General features: G+C 41.7%; 1 protein-coding gene across 1 annotated transcript in view; it reads right to left on the bottom strand.

Annotated features, from left to right (window-relative positions):
* Positions 1–18,740, bottom strand: part of LOC124278065 (interaptin-like) — a 280,656-nt gene that overhangs the window by 114,075 nt on the left and 147,841 nt on the right. The gene's annotated exons all lie outside the window — the stretch shown is intronic.

Below are 18,740 nucleotides of genomic sequence, written 5' to 3'. Positions count from 1 at the left end.
CAGGAACATGACAGTAGGTACGATGCAACTTAGGAGTCGTCAGACTGAAAGAGTTGGTTGTTGCATGTCAGGAACATGACAGTAGGTACGAGGCAACTTAGGAGTCGTGAGACTGAAAGAGTTGGTTGTTGCATTTCAGGAACATGACAGTATGTACGATGCAACTTAGGAGTCGTCAGACTGAAAGAGTTGGTTGTTGCATGTCAGGGAACATGACAGTAGGTACGATGCAACTTAGGAGTCGTCAGACTGAAAGAGTTGGTTGTTGCATGTCAGGGAACATGACAGTAGGTACGAGGCAACTTAGGAGTCGTGAGACTGAAAGAGTTGGTTGTTGCATGTCAGGGAACATGACAGTAGGTACGATGCAACTTAGGAGTCGTGAGACTGAAAGAGTTGGTTGTTTGCATGTCAGGGAACATGACAGTATGTACGATGCAACCTAGGAGTCGTCAGACTGAAAGAGTTGGTTGTTTGCATGTCAGGGAACATGACAGTAGGTACGATGCAACCTAGGAGTCGTGAGACTGAAAGAGTTGGTTGTTGCATGTCAGGGAACATGACAGTAGGTACGATGCAACTTAGGAGTCGTCAGACTGAAAGAGTTGGTTGTTTGCATGTCAGGGAACATGACAGTAGGTACGATGCAACCTAGGAGTCGTCAGACTGAAAGAGTTGGTTGTTGCATGTCAGGGAACATGACAGTAGGTACGATGCAACTTAGGAGTCGTGAGACTGAAAGAGTTGGTTGTTGCATGTCAGGGAACATGACAGTAGGTACGATGCAACTGAGGAGTCGTCAAACTGAAAGAGTTGGTTGTTTGCATGTCAGGGAACATGACAGTATGTACGATGCAACCTAGGAGTCGTCAGACTGAAAGAGTTGGTTGTTTGCATGTCAGGGAACATGACAGTATGTACGATGCAACTTAGGAGTCGTCAGACTGAAAGAGTTGGTTGTTGCATGTCAGGGAACATGACAGTATGTACGATGCAACTTAGGAGTCGTCAGACTGAAAGAGTTGGTTGTTGCATGTCAGGGAACATGACAGTAGGTACGAGGCAACTTAGGAGTCGTCAGACTGAAAGAGTCGGTTGTTTGCATGTCAGGGAACAGTGAGAGTGTTGATTGTCGCCTAAAATATCCATCACTGGATTGTCTGGTCATATATCTGGAATACTGGCCAGTGAAATGATACACACAAAATGTAGCTTTATAAAGTTGAAAATATATGATTTTCAAAATGTATAAAAGTAAAAGCTAATATACTAGGCACATAAAAAAACTGTGCATACAAAAATTTAAAATCTAAATATATCAAACCTGTGTAGACACATAAGGATTTAAACTCAGAGATTAGTGACATGTATCAATGATGCATGCACGTGCCACGTTCCGTGACGTCAGTGGGTTCGTCCTTGAGACGTGCAATACGTTGTTGCACGTGCATTCCGGGAAAGAGAAACAGAGCAAATGAATGCCACACAATACTGTCACTTTGGAAATCTCAACCCCTGCCCTTGCGATCGTTCAAAAAATTAAACGGCTATTGAAACGCATAGCATGCCAAGGCTCACGTCTGCACAACGTCATGAGGCCATTGGGATGGTCCGTGGGGGAATGTCTCAACGACAAGTGGCTGCACATTTCCACTGCCACCGGAACACCATTTCTGCACTGGTGAGACGCTACCAGAACACAAATGACGTCATCGATCGGCCACGTTCTGGACGTCCATATGTAACAACGCCAAGACAAGACAGATGGATAAGGGTGACCCATCTTCGCCGCAGGTTTCAGACTGCAGTGATGACTGCCCGAACCATCCCAGGACTTTGCCGTATCCACCGAACACAGTTCGACGACGTTTACGTCATCACAGGATCAGACCAAGACGTCCCGCCATATGGCCTATCCTGACGCAACGTCATCGACAAGCTCGCCGAATGTGGTACCGAAATCATGTCCGCAGACCCTTGTTTTGGTTGAGAAATGTTGTTTTTACAGATGAGACCAGGTTTAACATTTCCCATAGTGATGGACGTCAACGTGCCTATAGACGCGTGGGAGAACGTTATGCACAGGCCTGTGTCTTGGAGAGGAATCTCTTTGGTGGTGGTTCCGTGATGATTTGGGGTGGAATAACAGCACGCCAAAGAACTCCTTTGGTGATTGTTCAGGGCAACCTAACTTGTATGGGCTATAGGGATCAGATTCTTCGACCTGTGGCAATTCCTTTTCTGCAACGTCATGGCCCCGGATTAACATTCCAACAGGACAATGCTCGCCCTCATACGGCAAGGGTTGCTATGGATTTCTTGCAACACCACAACGTTGACTTACTGCCTTGGCCTGCAAATTCACCGGATCTCTCCACGATAGAGCATGTTTGGGACGAGATGAATCGACGTCTACGCCGTCTTCCTCATCCACCAGATAACGTCTTTGACCTTGCAACAGACCTTGAGAGAGTCTGACATGACATCCCAAAAGCCTTCCTTGCACGTTTGATACGCTCTATGCGTCGTCGATGCACTGCTGTTCTCAATGCCGATGGTGGACATACCCGTTATTGAGCTTGTGACATGGTCGTTTGACCCGTCCCGCCTGTGGACTCGTGACGTCATTGTGATTGACTTTTCAATTGAAATTCTCCCAACTTGTTATAGTCTCATGATCCCTCCATTAAAGTTTATATGTACCTTTGACATTGTTATCATACTTATCAACTGGGATAATATTTTGACAATGCACAGTTTCTTTATGTGGCTAGTATATAATATATATCCACAGTGACATACAGATATTTGACATTACAATAAACACATTCTGAATCATGGCAGAAAACTAAACATCAACTACACCAAAAGACAAGCTAAACCAGAATGGGTGCTTGGTCACCTTTTCTTAGTATCGGGTGTGGTCTCTATATGGTGCTAGGTCACCTTACCTCAGTATCAGGTGTGGTCTCTATATGGTGCTAGGTCACCTTACCTCAGTATCGGGTGTGGTCTCCAAGAGGAAATGTTGCAGTATGGTCACGAGTGTCATCTTGGTGGCCAAGGTCGCTAGCCTCATTCCAGTACAGCTTTTGGGGCCAACACCAAATGGAAGATAATAGTAACTGTGAAGGTGGCCTCTGTTCTCTGGAAGAAACCTGGGAAAAAGACCTCATTGTTTAGAAATTCAAGATGGTAGTCAAAATTAATCCACACAAAAGTTTTTATTCCATTTCCAAGTGATTTCATCCAAAATAATCCGGGTATATTTTTAACAAACAACATACAGCATGAATGTGCATTATAATTATCAAATAAATGACAAGATGCATGTTCCTTTAGGGGCTACTCAACTTGGACAACAACAGCCTTGGTGGGACGTAGCATCTGTAGTTACTCCTGGGAACGGACAACACCGCGACAATCCAATACATCAATACAAATCTAAGACGTGGCTGTTAATGGGATGGGAAAGCCACACTAACTCGGTGCGCCTAGTGGCTGCAAGAGTATGCTCCCCAGGGAGTTGAGATTGATAATACGAAGTGCTGTTGAGACTGACATCCATTATGATTGAGGGAGAAAACAAAGCCCTTGTCAGCAGCCTAGCTGGAACTAGGCGCTATATAAATAGATTATGATGATAATAATAATAATAATAATCTCAAGGGAGAAGCTGATTTATCTTCACTTAAAGCTAATCACATCTTGTCAGCTGTATGTAAGCAGGAAGTCCCACGTGACATATCACAGATGTTCATTTGGTGAAACAAATCAGCATCGGTATGGTGTTGGATATGATCAATACAAGAAATGTAACCTGAGATTTGAAGCCATGACCAGCTAAAAGGGACAACTGCACACCTCCCTTACACAGCTTGATGTATGAAGTAGTCAGACTACGTGTTTCATTGTAACCTAAGGATGGGCTTGTTGGTCATAATATCACCACCTCCCTTACACAGCTTGATGTATGAAGTAGTCAGACTACGTGTTTCATTGTAACCTAAGGATGGGCTTGTTGGTCATAATATCACCACCTCCCTTACACAGCTTGATGTATGAAGTAGTCAGACTACGTGTTTCATTGTAACCTAACGATGAGCGTGTTGGTCATAATATCACCACCTCCCTTACACAGCTTGATGTAAGAAGCCGTCAGACTGTGTGTTTTATTGTAACCTAACGATGGGCTTGTTGGTCATAATATCACCACCTCCCTTACACAGCTTGATGTATGAAGCCGGCAGACTCAGTGACTCAGCGTTTCATTGAAACCAATCGATAAGCTTGTTGGTCATAATATCACCCACCTCCCTTACACAGCTTGATGTAAGTAACCGTCAGACTCAGTGACTCAGTGTTTCATTGAAACCCATCGATAAGCTTGTTGGTCCACATGTCAATCCCTGTATTCCAGTACAGGTGAGAATAAGTTGCAGTTAACATCAATACAGACCTGTCAGGGTGAAACGTCTCGGGCTCGGACCAGAACTCCGGGTCATGGTGCATGGCAAAGATGGGGAAACTGACACACATACCAGCCGTTATGTGGTAGCCTTTCACCGTGATGGCGTCTCGGGACCTGCGTCCAGTCCTGGACAATACGACACAGATATATACGCCATTACCTTGCAGTATCATCAGTATCACTGATTGTATGCATCGGATTGGTTAGAAGACGTTGCTACGCGAGGTGTGAAACACTGTAAAGATATCGCTGTAAGGGATATCACTGGTTTCTAAAATATCTGCTATTATTAGGCTGTATTTGTTAATTACAAATTTCAATGTTGGAGACACCAGGGTACACCCCACCCAGATAGACACCTGTTATCTTGCCTACCGAACTCAATGACACCCTGGTACACCCTGACCAAGACAGACACCCCACTCATCTACGGACACCAGGGTACACCCCCACCCAGACAGACATCCCACTCACCTGGTGACACACTGGTACACCCCCACCCAGATAGACATCCCACTCACCTGGTGACACACTGGTACACCCCCACCCAGATAGACATCCCACTCACCTGGTGACACCAGGGTACACCACACCCAGACAGACACCCCCCTCACCTGGTGACACACTGGTACACCACACCCAGACAGACATCCCACTCACCTGGTGGCAGCAGGGTACACCACACCCAGATAGACACCCCACTCACCTGGTGACACACTGGTACACCCCCACCCAGATAGACATCCCACTCACCTGGTGACACACTGGTACACCACACCAAGATAGACACCCCACTCACCTTGTGGCAGCAGGGTACACTACACCCAGATAGACATCCCACTCACCTGGTGGCAGCAGGGTACACTACACCCAGACAGACACCCCACTCACCTGGTGACAAACTGGTACACCACACCCAGATAGACATCCCACTCACCTGGTGACACACTGGTACACCAGACCAAGATAGACACCCCACTCACCTGGTGGCAGCAGGGTACACTACACCCAGACAGACATCCCACTCACCTGGTGGCAGCAGGGTACACTGGTACACCCCCACCAAGATAGACATCCCACTCACCTGGTGACACACTGGTACACCACACCCAGATAGACACCCCACTCACCTGGTGACAAACTGGTACACCACACCCAGATAGACACCCCACTCACCTGGTGACACACTGGTACACCACACCAAGATAGACATCCCACTCACCTGGTGGCAGCAGGGTACACCACGCCCAGATAGACACCCCACTCACCTGGTGACACACTGGTACACCACACCAAGATAGACACCCCACCCACCTGGTGACACCAGGGTATACCACGCCCAGATAGACACCCCACTCACCTGGTGACACACTGGTACACCACGCCCAGATAGACACCCCACTCACCTGGTGGCAGCAGGGTACACCACACCAAAATAGACACCCCACTCACCTGGTGACACACTGGTACACCACGCCCAGATAGACACCCCACTCACATGGTGGCAGCAGGGTACACCACACCCAGACAGACACCCCACTCACCTGGTGACACACTGGTACACTACACCCAGATAGACATCCCACTCACCTGGTGGCAGCAGGGTACACCCCACCCAGACAGACACCCCACTCACCTGGTGACACACTGGTACACCCCACCCAGACAGACAACCCACTCACCTGGTGACACACTGGTACACCACACCAAGATAGACACCCCACTCACCTGGTGGCGGCAGGGTACACCACACCCAAATAGACATCCAAATCACCTGGTGACACACTGGTACACCACACCCAGACAGACACCCCCCTCACCTGGTGCCAGCAGGGTACACCACACCCAGATAGACATCCCACTCACCTGGTGACACACTGGTACACCTCCTCCCAGATAGACATCCCACTCACCTGGTGACAGCAGGGTACACCCCACCCAGACAGACACCCCACTCACCTGGTGACAGCACGGCACACCCCCACCCAGACAGACACCCCACTCACCTGGTGACATCAGGGTACACCCCCACCCACACAGACACCCCACTCACCTGGTGACAGCAGGGTACATCCTGAGTGTCTCTGACAAAACCCTGTCAAGGTAGGGCAGCTTCCTTACATTGTCGTACGTAGGTAATTCCTTAAGGCATCATTTAGGTTTTAAACATTCATGAAAAACAAACACTGACTTTAAATAAAAGAAGTGGAAGGGATGTCACCAGGTACCTCAGCTCTTGTAACAACAAGCAGTACTTGTATGAGTCTCATCCTGTTCATCCAATGTTGTTGGTGGTTGTTTGTTGTTTAACACCGCACTCCGTAATATGTTTACTCTCTATGTTTACTCTCTATGTTTACTCAATGTATGTTAAACAGGCTGACTTGCTACCACTTCAGAAATAATGTCATCTTCTCAATGTCTGCTGATCTGATTGGACGGTTATTTTTAACCTTATGCAAATCTGGCTCAAACATAAGCTAAAGTGGCAAACTATTTCAAGGATTATCGAATAATGGAATGAACTCAACATGAAAGATCTGCAACAATATGGTTAACTGATATTTAAGGAACCAATAATTTTCCAATTTCTGTATCTATCTCCTCAAAAAGACGTTCCTGGCTCTCGGGATTGGTTGCTAGGAGATAGCAGCAAAAGGTCAAGGCCGTTGAGGTCGTATCATATCCAGCCAGTAAGAATATCACAGAGTTGGCAAGAACCTCCACATTGGTGAGCCATAGAACAGAATGAGTGAGTGGGTTTTTAGCCGCACTCAGCAATATTCCAAGTGTATGACGGCAGACTGAAAATAATCGAGTCTGGACCAGACAATCCAGTGATCAACAGCATGAACATCAATATACACAATTGGGATATGATGACATGTGTCAACCAAGTCAGTGAGTAAATAGCAAAGTGGAAGGTTAGTATTGAACGGTTGTAAGTTCTGCTCCAGAAAGGAGCATTACCACCAATCTCAGTCCAAGTCAAACTTGCTGCTTTGCCATTTCATGTTGTACTAAGGACAGAAATCAGATATGCTAGAATGCTTTACTCACCCGTACCAAGAACTTAGAAGACTTGATGTTGTTTAACTGACAAGACAATTCAGTGTTAACCCCTGTGGATATGTAGTCAGATGTTGGTGCAGTAAAGTATTGTACTAAAAGACCGGAGTTTACTGAGATTTGATATGCAAACATCGACACTCACCAGTCTGATCCAGTTCAGTAAATGTTATATAAAGACTAACGTTTTATAGTAGAGAATAAATACTTGTACCTCATTGGGCTGAGTCCCATCTGGGATTTGAAACCATAGTGACTCTCACAGAGAGGCAACACAGGAGTACCCAAACAACGTAATCTACACTGTATGTATATACTACTGAAACCATAGTGACTCTCACAGAGAGGCAACACAGGAGTACCCAAACAACGTAATCCAGACTACAGTTGTCAGCCTGTATTCTTGTGGAGGCTACGATGTATGAATGGCTTACGTAACTGTCTTTGTAAGCTGGCAGTTAGATGCCCTGAGAGTTTGAGTTCAAATCTCGTATGGATCTCTACTCTAAAAGTACTAGAATTCCCTTTAGAGAACCTCTCTCAGCTTAGACTAGTTTCTCTTAAAGGAAAGACAGAAGTTTGACTTGCATACACAACATAGTAATGAACGTCTTTTCTGGTTTTTGTCAAACTTTAAGGCAGAGTCCTTGAAATCACCTCCCTCTACAGTGTTCTCCAGCTTGTGAGACATCAGCATGACGTCAAGCATATCGCCGATATATCGCCGATGGCTTCTCATTATTCTCCTCTCCATTTAGAGATGTACAGTATGTAATGCTGATGTCACAATGACTGGATATCATGTAATGCTGATGTCACAATGACTGGATATCATGTAATGCTGATGTCACAATGACAGGATATCATGTAATACTGAAGTCACAATGACAGGATATCATGTAATGCTGATGTCACAATGACTGGATATCATGTAATGCTGATGTCACAATGACTGGATATCCTGTAATGCTGATGTCACAATGACAGGATATCATGTAATACTGAAGTCACAATGACAGGATATCATGTAATGCTGATGTCACAATGACAGTAATCATGTAATGCTGATGTCACAATGATAGGATATCATGTAATACTGATGTCACAATGACAGGATATGATGTATTGCTGATGTCACAATGACAAGATATCATGTAATACTGATGTCACAATGACAGGATATCATGTAATGCTGATGTCACAATGACAAGATATAATCTAATGCTGATGTCACAATGACAAGATATCATGTAATGCTGATGTCACAATGACAAGATATCATGTAATTCTGATGTCACAATGACTGGATATGATGTAATACTGATATCACAATGACAGGATATCATGTAATGCTGATATCACAATGACAGTTATCATGTAATGCTGATGTCACAATGATAGGATATCATGTAATACTGATGTCACAATGATAGGATATCATGTAATACTGATGTCACAATGACAAGATATGATGTAATACTGATGTCACAATGACAGGATATGAAGCAATGCTGATGTTACAATGACTGGATATCATGTAACGCTGATGTCACAATGACAGGATATCATGTAATGCTGATGTCACAATGACAGGATATCATGTAATGCTGATGTCACAATGATGATGTAATACTGATGTCACAATGACAGGATATCATGTAATGCTGATGTCACAATGACAGGATATCATGTAATGCTGATGTCACAATGACAGGATATCATGTAATGCTGATGTCACAATGATGATGTAATACTGATGTCACAATGACAGGATATCATGTAATGCTGATGTCACAATGACAGGATATCATGTAATGCTGATGTCACAAAGACAGGATATCATGTAATACTGATGTCACAATTACTGCATATGATGTAATACTGATGTCACAATGACAGGATATGATGTAATGCTGATGTCACAATGACTGGATATAATGTAATACTGATGTCACAATGACAGGATGTCATGTAATGCTGATGACACAATGAGAGGATATCATGTAATGCTGATGTCACAATCACAGGATATCATGTAATACTGATGTCACAACGGCAGGATATGATGTAATATTGATGTCACAATGACAGGATATGATGTAATACTGATGTCACAATGACAGGATGTCATGTAATGCTGATGACACAATGACAGGATATCATGTAATACTGATGTCACAATGACAGGATATCATGTAATACTGATGTCACAATGGCAGGATATCATGTAATACTGATGTGACAATGACAGGATATGATGTAAAACTGATGTCACAATGACAGGATGTCATGTAATGCTGATGTCACAATGACAGGATATCATGTAATGCTGATGTCACAATGACAGGATATCATGTAATGCTGATGTCACAATGACAGGATATCATGTAATGCTGATGTCACAATGATGATGTAATACTGATGTCACAATGACAGGATATCATGTAATACTGATGTCACAATGACAGGATATCATGTAATGCTGATGTCACAAAGACAGGATATCATGTAATACTGATGTCACAATTACTGCATATGATGTAATACTGATGTCACAATGACAGGATATCATGTAATGCTGATGTCACAATGACAGGATATGATGTAATACTGAAGTCACAATGACTGGATATAATGTAATACTGATGTCACAATGACAGGATGTCATGTAATACTGAAGTCACAATGACAGGATATCATGTAATACTGATGTCACAATGACAGGATATCATGTAATACTGGTGTCACAATGGCAGGATATGATGTAATACTGATGTCACAATGACAGGATATGATGTAAAACTGATGTCACAATGACAGGATGTCATGTAATGCTGATGACACAATGACAGGATATCATGTAATACTGATGTCACAATGACAGGATATCATGTAATGCTGACGTCACAATGACAGGATATCATGTAATGCTGATGTCACAATGACAGGATATCATGTAATTCTGATGTCACAATGACTGGATATGATGTAATACTGATATCACAATGACAGGATATCATGTAATGCTGATATCACAATGACAGTAATCATGTAATGCTGATGTCACAATGATAGGATATCATGTAATACTGATGTCACAATGACAGGATATGATGTATTGCTGATGTCACAATGACAAGATATCATGTAATACTGATGTCACAATGACAGGATATCATGTAATGCTGATGTCACAATGACAAGATATAATCTAATGCTGATGTCACAATGACAAGATATCATGTAATTCTGATGTCACAATGACAGGATATCATGTAATGCTGATATCACAATGACAGTTATCATGTAATGCTGATGTCACAATGATACGATATCATGTAATACTGATGTCACAATGATAGGATATCATGTAATACTGATGTCACAATGACAAGATATGATGTAATACTGATGTCACAATGACAGGATATGAAGCAATGCTGATGTTACAATGACTGGATATCATGTAACGCTGATGTCACAATGACAGGATATCATGTAATACTGATGTCACAATGACAGGATATCATGTAATGCTGATGTCACAATGATGATGTAATACTGATGTCACAATGACAGGATATCATGTAATGCTGATGTCACAATGACAGGATATCATGTAATGCTGATGTCACAATGACAGGATATCATGTAATGCTGATGTCACAATGATGATGTAATACTGATGTCACAATGACAGGATATCATGTAATGCTGATGTCACAATGACAGGATATCATGTAATGCTGATGTCACAAAGACAGGATATCATGTAATACTGATGACACAATTACTGCATATGATGTAATACTGATGTCACAATGACAGGATATGATGTAATGCTGATGTCACAATGACAGGATATCATGTAATACTGAAGTCACAATGACTGGATATAATGTAATACTGATGTCACAATGACAGGATGTCATGTAATGCTGATGACACAATGAGAGGATATCATGTAATACTGATGTCACAATGACAGGATATCATGTAATACTGATGTCACAATGGCAGGATATGATGTAATATTGATGTCACAATGACAGGATATGATGTAATACTGATGTCACAATGACAGGATGTCATGTAATACTGATGTCACAATGACAGGATATGATGTATTGCTGATGTCACAATGACAAGATATCATGTAATACTGATGTCACAATGACAGGATATCATGTAATGCTGATGTCACAATGACAGGATATCATGTAATGCTGATGTCACAAAGACAGGATATCATGTAATACTGATGACACAATTACTGCATATGATGTAATACTGATGTCACAATGACAGGATATGATGTAATGCTGATGTCACAATGACAGGATATGATGTAATACTGAAGTCACAATGACTGGATATAATGTAATACTGATGTCACAATGACAAGATGTCATGTAATGCTGATGACACAATGAGAGGATATCATGTAATACTGATGTCACAATCACAGGATATCATGTAATACTGATGTCACAATGGCAGGATATGATGTAATATTGATGTCACAATGACAGGATATGATGTAATACTGATGTCACAATGACAGGATGTCATGTAATACTGATGTCACAATGACAGGATATGATGTATTGCTGATGTCACAATGACAAGATATCATGTAATACTGATGTCACAATGACAGGATATCATGTAATGCTGATGTCACAATGACAAGATATAATCTAATGCTGATGTCACAATGACAAGATATCATGTAATTCTGATGTCACAATGACTGGATATGATGTAATACTGATATCACAATGACAGGATATCATGTAATGCTGATATCACAATGACAGGATATCATGTAATGCTGATGTCACAATGATAGGATATCATGTAATACTGATGTCACAATGATAGGATATCATGTAATACTGATGTCACAATGACAAGATATGATGTAATACTGATGTCACAATGACAGGATATGAAGCAATGCTGATGTTACAATGACTGGATATCATGTAACGCTGATGTCACAATGACAGGATATCATGTAATGCTGATGTCACAATGACAGGATATCATGTAATGCTGATGTCACAATGATGATGTAATACTGATGTCACAATGACAGGATATCATGTAATGCTGATGTCACAATGACAGGATATCATGTAATGCTGATGTCACAATGACAGGATATCATGTAATGCTGATGTCACAATGATGATGTAATACTGATGTCACAATCACAGGATATCATGTAATGCTGATGTCACAATGACAGGATATCATGTAATGCTGATGTCACAAAGACAGGATATCATGTAATACTGATGTCACAATTACTGCATATAATGTAATACTGATGTCACAATGACAGGATATGATGTAATGCTGATGTCACAATGACAGGATATGATGTAATACTGAAGTCACAATGACTGGATATAATGTAATACTGATGTCACAATGACAGGATGTCATGTAATGCTGATGACACAATGAGAGGATATCATGTAATACTGATGTCACAATCACAGGATATCATGTAATACTGATGTCACAATGGCAGGATATGATGTAATATTGATGTCACAATGACAGGATATGATGTAATACTGATGTCACAATGACAGGATGTCATGTAATGCTGATGACACAATGACAGGATATCATGTAATACTGATGTCACAATGACAGGATATCATGTAATACTGATGTCACAATGGCAGGATATGATGTAATACTGATGTGACAATGACAGGATATGATGTAAAACTGATGTCACAATGACAGGATGTCATGTAATGCTTATGTCACAATGACAGGATATCATGTAATGCTGATGTCACAATGACAGGATATCATGTAATGCTGATGTCACAATAACAGGATATCATGTAATGCTGATGTCACAATGATGATGTAATACTGATGTCACAATGACAGGATATCATATAATGCTGATGTCACAATGACAGGATATCATGTAATGCTGATGTCACAAAGACAGGATATCATGTAATACTGATGTCACAATTACTGCATATGATGTTATACTGATGTCACAATGACAGGATATGATGTAATGCTGATGTCACAATGACAGGATATGATGTAATACTGAAGTCACAATGACTGGATATAATGTAATACTGATGTCACAATGACAGGATGTCATGTAATGCTGATGTCACAATGACAGGATATCATCTAATACTGATGTCACAATGAGAGGATATCATGTAATACTGATGTCACAATGGCAGGATATGATGTAATACTGATATCACAATGACAGGATATGATGTAAAACTGATGTCACAATGACAGGATGTCATGCAATGCTGATGACACAATGACAGGATATCATGTAATACTGATGTCACAATGACAGGATATCATGTAATACTGATGTCACAATGACAGGTATCATGTAATGCTGATGTCACAATGACAAGATATCATGTAATGCTGATGTCACAATGACAGGATATCATGTAATGCTGATGTCACAATGACAGGATATCATGTAATTCTGATGTCACAATGACAGGATATCATGTAATGCTGATGTCACAATGACAGTATATAATCATGTTATGCTGATGTCACAATGACAGGATATGATGTAATACTGATGTCACAATGACTGGATATCATGTAATACTGATATCACAATGACAGGATATCATGTAATGCTGATATCACAATGACAGTTATCATGTAATGCTGATGTCACAATGATAGGATATCATGTAATATTGATGTCACAATGACAGGATATCATGTAATGCTGATGTCACAATGACAGTATATAATCATGTAATGCTGATGTCACAATGACAGGATATGATGTAATACTGATGTCACAATGATGATGTAATACTGATGTCACAATGACAGGATATCATGTAATACTGATGTCACAATTACTGCATATGATGTAATACTGATGTCACAATGACAGGATATGATGTAATGATGATATCACAATGACAGGATATGATGTTATGCTGATGTCACAATGACAGGATATGATGTAATACTGATGTCACAATGGCAGGATATGATGTAATATTGATGTCACAATGACAGGATATGATGTAATACTGATGTCACAATGACAGGATATGATGTAATACTGATGTCACAAAGACAGGATATGATGTAATACTGATGTCACAATGACCGGATATCATGTAATACTGATGTCACAGTGACCGATTATGATGTAATACTGATGTCACAATGACAGGATATGATGCAATAATGATGTCACAATGACAGGATATGATGCAATAATGATGTCACAATGAACAGATATGATGTAATAATTTCATCACAATGTCCAGATATGATGTAATATTGACGGCACAATGACGGATATGATGTAATAAAAAGTCATAAGTATAACTGACATAGAATCAATGTTTTTCACTATCTGCACCAGGTGCAACCAAGTTAATCAATCAGGTTGCACCATCAAAATACTGGCTGCTCGATACTAGCAACAATCCTATCACTGTCGATGACAGCAGATGATTCCTTATCAGCAGACCAAGTGCACTAGAGGAAGAGTCTCCTTCCCTCTACGTCCTGGCAGTGATGAGGCAGCGTAATAATTGTTCAACAACTATTCTCACTGTGTACGTTTCTAAGATTACCAGCTATTACGGTAATCTCTCCCACCTCCGAATCAATTATCTCAAGGTTTTGGTAGTGCTGTTGAAGGAACAACTAGTTGACTTCTACGGAACAACTGAAGTATACTTATAACTGAAGCATTGTTTTAGAGTGACTGCTGCAATAGATGCACGAATATTGGCAATGGGGTAACAGATGTAAAAGTTTCATCAGAATGAAACAGAACTTATGCATGGCATACCAGAAGAAACGAAACCAATTACAACATTTCATTACATTTTGTACAAAATTAGTAATCACCGTTAGATGTTTCAGCTTTCTGTGTGGTTGAAAAACAAGGGTACAATCAAATTTTAAAATAGTGCATTGTCTTTATTCAAACTAGAGCAGTAAAAATCTTTGTTACAAGGAACAAACGCATACACAGCTACACAAATTTAGTCCTACTTCAAATTTGGGCTATGAATATTAGTGACAAAAAACATTTCACAGTCTTAGGAAAACAGCCAGATGCAGAGTACATCGTATGATTGTATGACTATATCATAAACAAACAGTTACTATACCCAAAGTGAATAAAAGATCACGACCTGGAGCACTTACCGACTCCGATTTCCGCCTGGCCTCCACCACTCGGTTCATGTAACCAAAGAAGAACTTTCTGGGTGCCACTGACATAACCCCCACATCTAGAGCCTCAAACACATACTTCATGAAGGGGAACATCACTGAAACAATCAACACCCCCACATCTAGAGCCACAAACACATACTTCACGAAGGGGAACATCACTGAAACAATCAACACCCCCGCATCTAGAGCCTCAAACACGTACTTCATGAAGGGGAACATCACTGAAACAATCAACACCCCCCGCATCTAGAGCCTCAAACACGTACTTCGTGAAGGGGAACATCACTGAAACAATCAACACCCCTACATATAGAGCCTCAAACACTTACTTCATGAAGGGGAACATCACTGAAACAATCAACACCCCCACATCTAGAGCCTCAAATACGCACTTCATGAAGGGGAACATCACTGAAACAATCAACACCCCGACATCTAGAGCCTCAAACAAACACTTCATGAAGGGGAACATCACTGAAACAATCAACACCCCTACATATAGAGCCTCAAACAAACACTTCATGAAGGGGAACATCACTGAAACAATCAACACCCCCACATCTAGAGCCTCAAACAAACACTTCATGAAGGGGAACATCACTGAAACAATCAACACCCCTACATATAGAGCCTCAAACAAACACTTCATGAAGGGGAACATCACTGAAACAATCAACACCCCACATCTAGAGCCTCAAACACGCACTTCATGAAAGGGAACATCACTGAAACAATCAACACCCCCACATCTAGAGCCTCAAACAAACACTTCATGAAGGGGAACATCACTGAAACAATCAACACCCCCACATCTAGAGCCTCAAACACGCACTTCATGAAAGGGAACATCACTGAAACAATCAACACCCCCACATCTAGAGCCTCAAACAAATACTTCATGAAGGGGAACATCACTGAGACAATCAACACCCCCACATCTGGAGCCTCAAACAAACACTTCATGCAGGGGAACATCACTGAAACAATCAAAACCCCCACATCTAGAGCCTCAAACAAATACTTTATGAAGGGGAACATCCCTGAAACAATCAACACCCCCACATCTAGAGCCTCAAACACATACTTCATGAAGGGGAACATCACTGAAACAATCAACACCCCCACATCTAGAGCCACAAACACATACTTCACGAAGGGGAACATCACTGAAACAATCAACACCCCCGCATCTAGAGCCTCAAACACGTACTTCATGAAGGGGAACATCACTGAAACAATCAACACCCCCCGCATCTAGAGCCTCAAACACGTACTTCGTGAAGGGGAACATCACTGAAACAATCAACACCCCTACATATAGAGCCTCAAACACTTACTTCATGAAGGGGAACATCACTGAAACAATCAACACCCCCACATCTAGAGCCTCAAATACGCACTTCATGAAGGGGAACATCACTGAAACAATCAACACCCCCACATCTAGAGCCTCAAACACGCACTTCATGAAAGGGAACATCACTGAAACAATCAACACCCCCACATCTAGAGCCTCAAACAAATACTTCATGAAGGGGAACATCACTGAGACAATCAACACCCCCACATCTGGAGCCTCAAACAAACACTTCATGCAGGGGAACATCACTGAAACAATCAAAACCCCCACATCTAGAGCCTCAAACAAATACTTCATGAAGGGGAACATCACTGAAACAATCAACATCCCCACATCTAGAGCCTCAAACACATACTTCATGAAGGGAACATCACTGAAACAATCAACACCCCCACATCTGGTGCGTCAAACACATACTTCATGAAGGGGAACATCACTGAAACAATCAACACCCCCACATCTAGAGCCTCAAACACATACTTCATGAAGGGGAACATCACTGAAACAATCAACACCCCCACATCTAGAGCCTCAAACACATACTTCATGAAGGGGAACATCACTGAAACAATCAACATCCCCACATCTAGAGCCTCAAACACATACTTCATGAAGGGAACATCACTGAAACAATCAACACCCCCACATCTGGAGCGTCAAATACATACTTCATGAAGGGGAACATCACTGAAACAATCAACACCCCCACATCTAGAGCCTCAAACACATACTTCATGAAGGGGAACATCACTGAAACAATCAACATCCCCACATCTAGAGCCTCAAACACGTACTTCTTGAAGGGGAACATCACTGAAACAATTAACACCCCCACTTCTACAGCCTCAAACACAAACTTCATGAAGGGGAACATCACTAAAACAATCAACATCCCCACATCTGGAGCGTCAAACACGTACTTCATGAAGGGGAACATCGCTGAAACAATCAACATCCCCACATCTGGAGCGTCAAACACGTACTTTATGAAGGGGAACATCACTGAGACAATCAACACCCCCACATCTAGAGCCTCAAACACATACTTCATGAAGGGGAACATCACTGAAACAATCAACACCCCCACATCGAGAGCCTAAAACACGTACTTCGTGAAGGGGAACATCACTGAAACAATCAACACCCCCACTTCTAGAGCCTCAAACACATACTTCATGAAGGGGAACATCACTGAAACAATCAACACCCCCACATCAAGAGCCTCAAACACAAACTTCATGAAGGGGAACATCACTGAAACAATCAACACTCCACATCTGGAGCGTCAAACACGTACTTCATGAAGGGGAACATCCCTGAAACAATAAACACCCCCGCATCTAGAGCCTCAAACACGTACTTCATGAAGGAGAACATCACTGAAACAATCAACATCCCCACATCTAGAGCCTCAAACACGTACTTCATGAAGGGGAACATCACTGAAATAAACACTCAATCCCCACATTCACCATTACAATCCCCTTTTCAGTCGTCTCTTTCAACAGTCAAAAAGAACAAGGGGACCTATCACATCATATCAGACGAAATGCATTTGTTTAACACCGATTGGTTTATCTCTGACAACAG

The sequence above is a fragment of the Haliotis rubra genome, unplaced genomic scaffold (genome assembly GCF_003918875.1).
Source record: "Haliotis rubra isolate DU_JTF1 unplaced genomic scaffold, ASM391887v1 Scf230, whole genome shotgun sequence".
NCBI lineage: Eukaryota > Metazoa > Mollusca > Gastropoda > Lepetellida > Haliotidae > Haliotis > Haliotis rubra.
The sequence above is the reverse complement of the archived record's forward strand: the minus strand, read 5'-3'. Positions and strand labels throughout refer to the sequence as shown.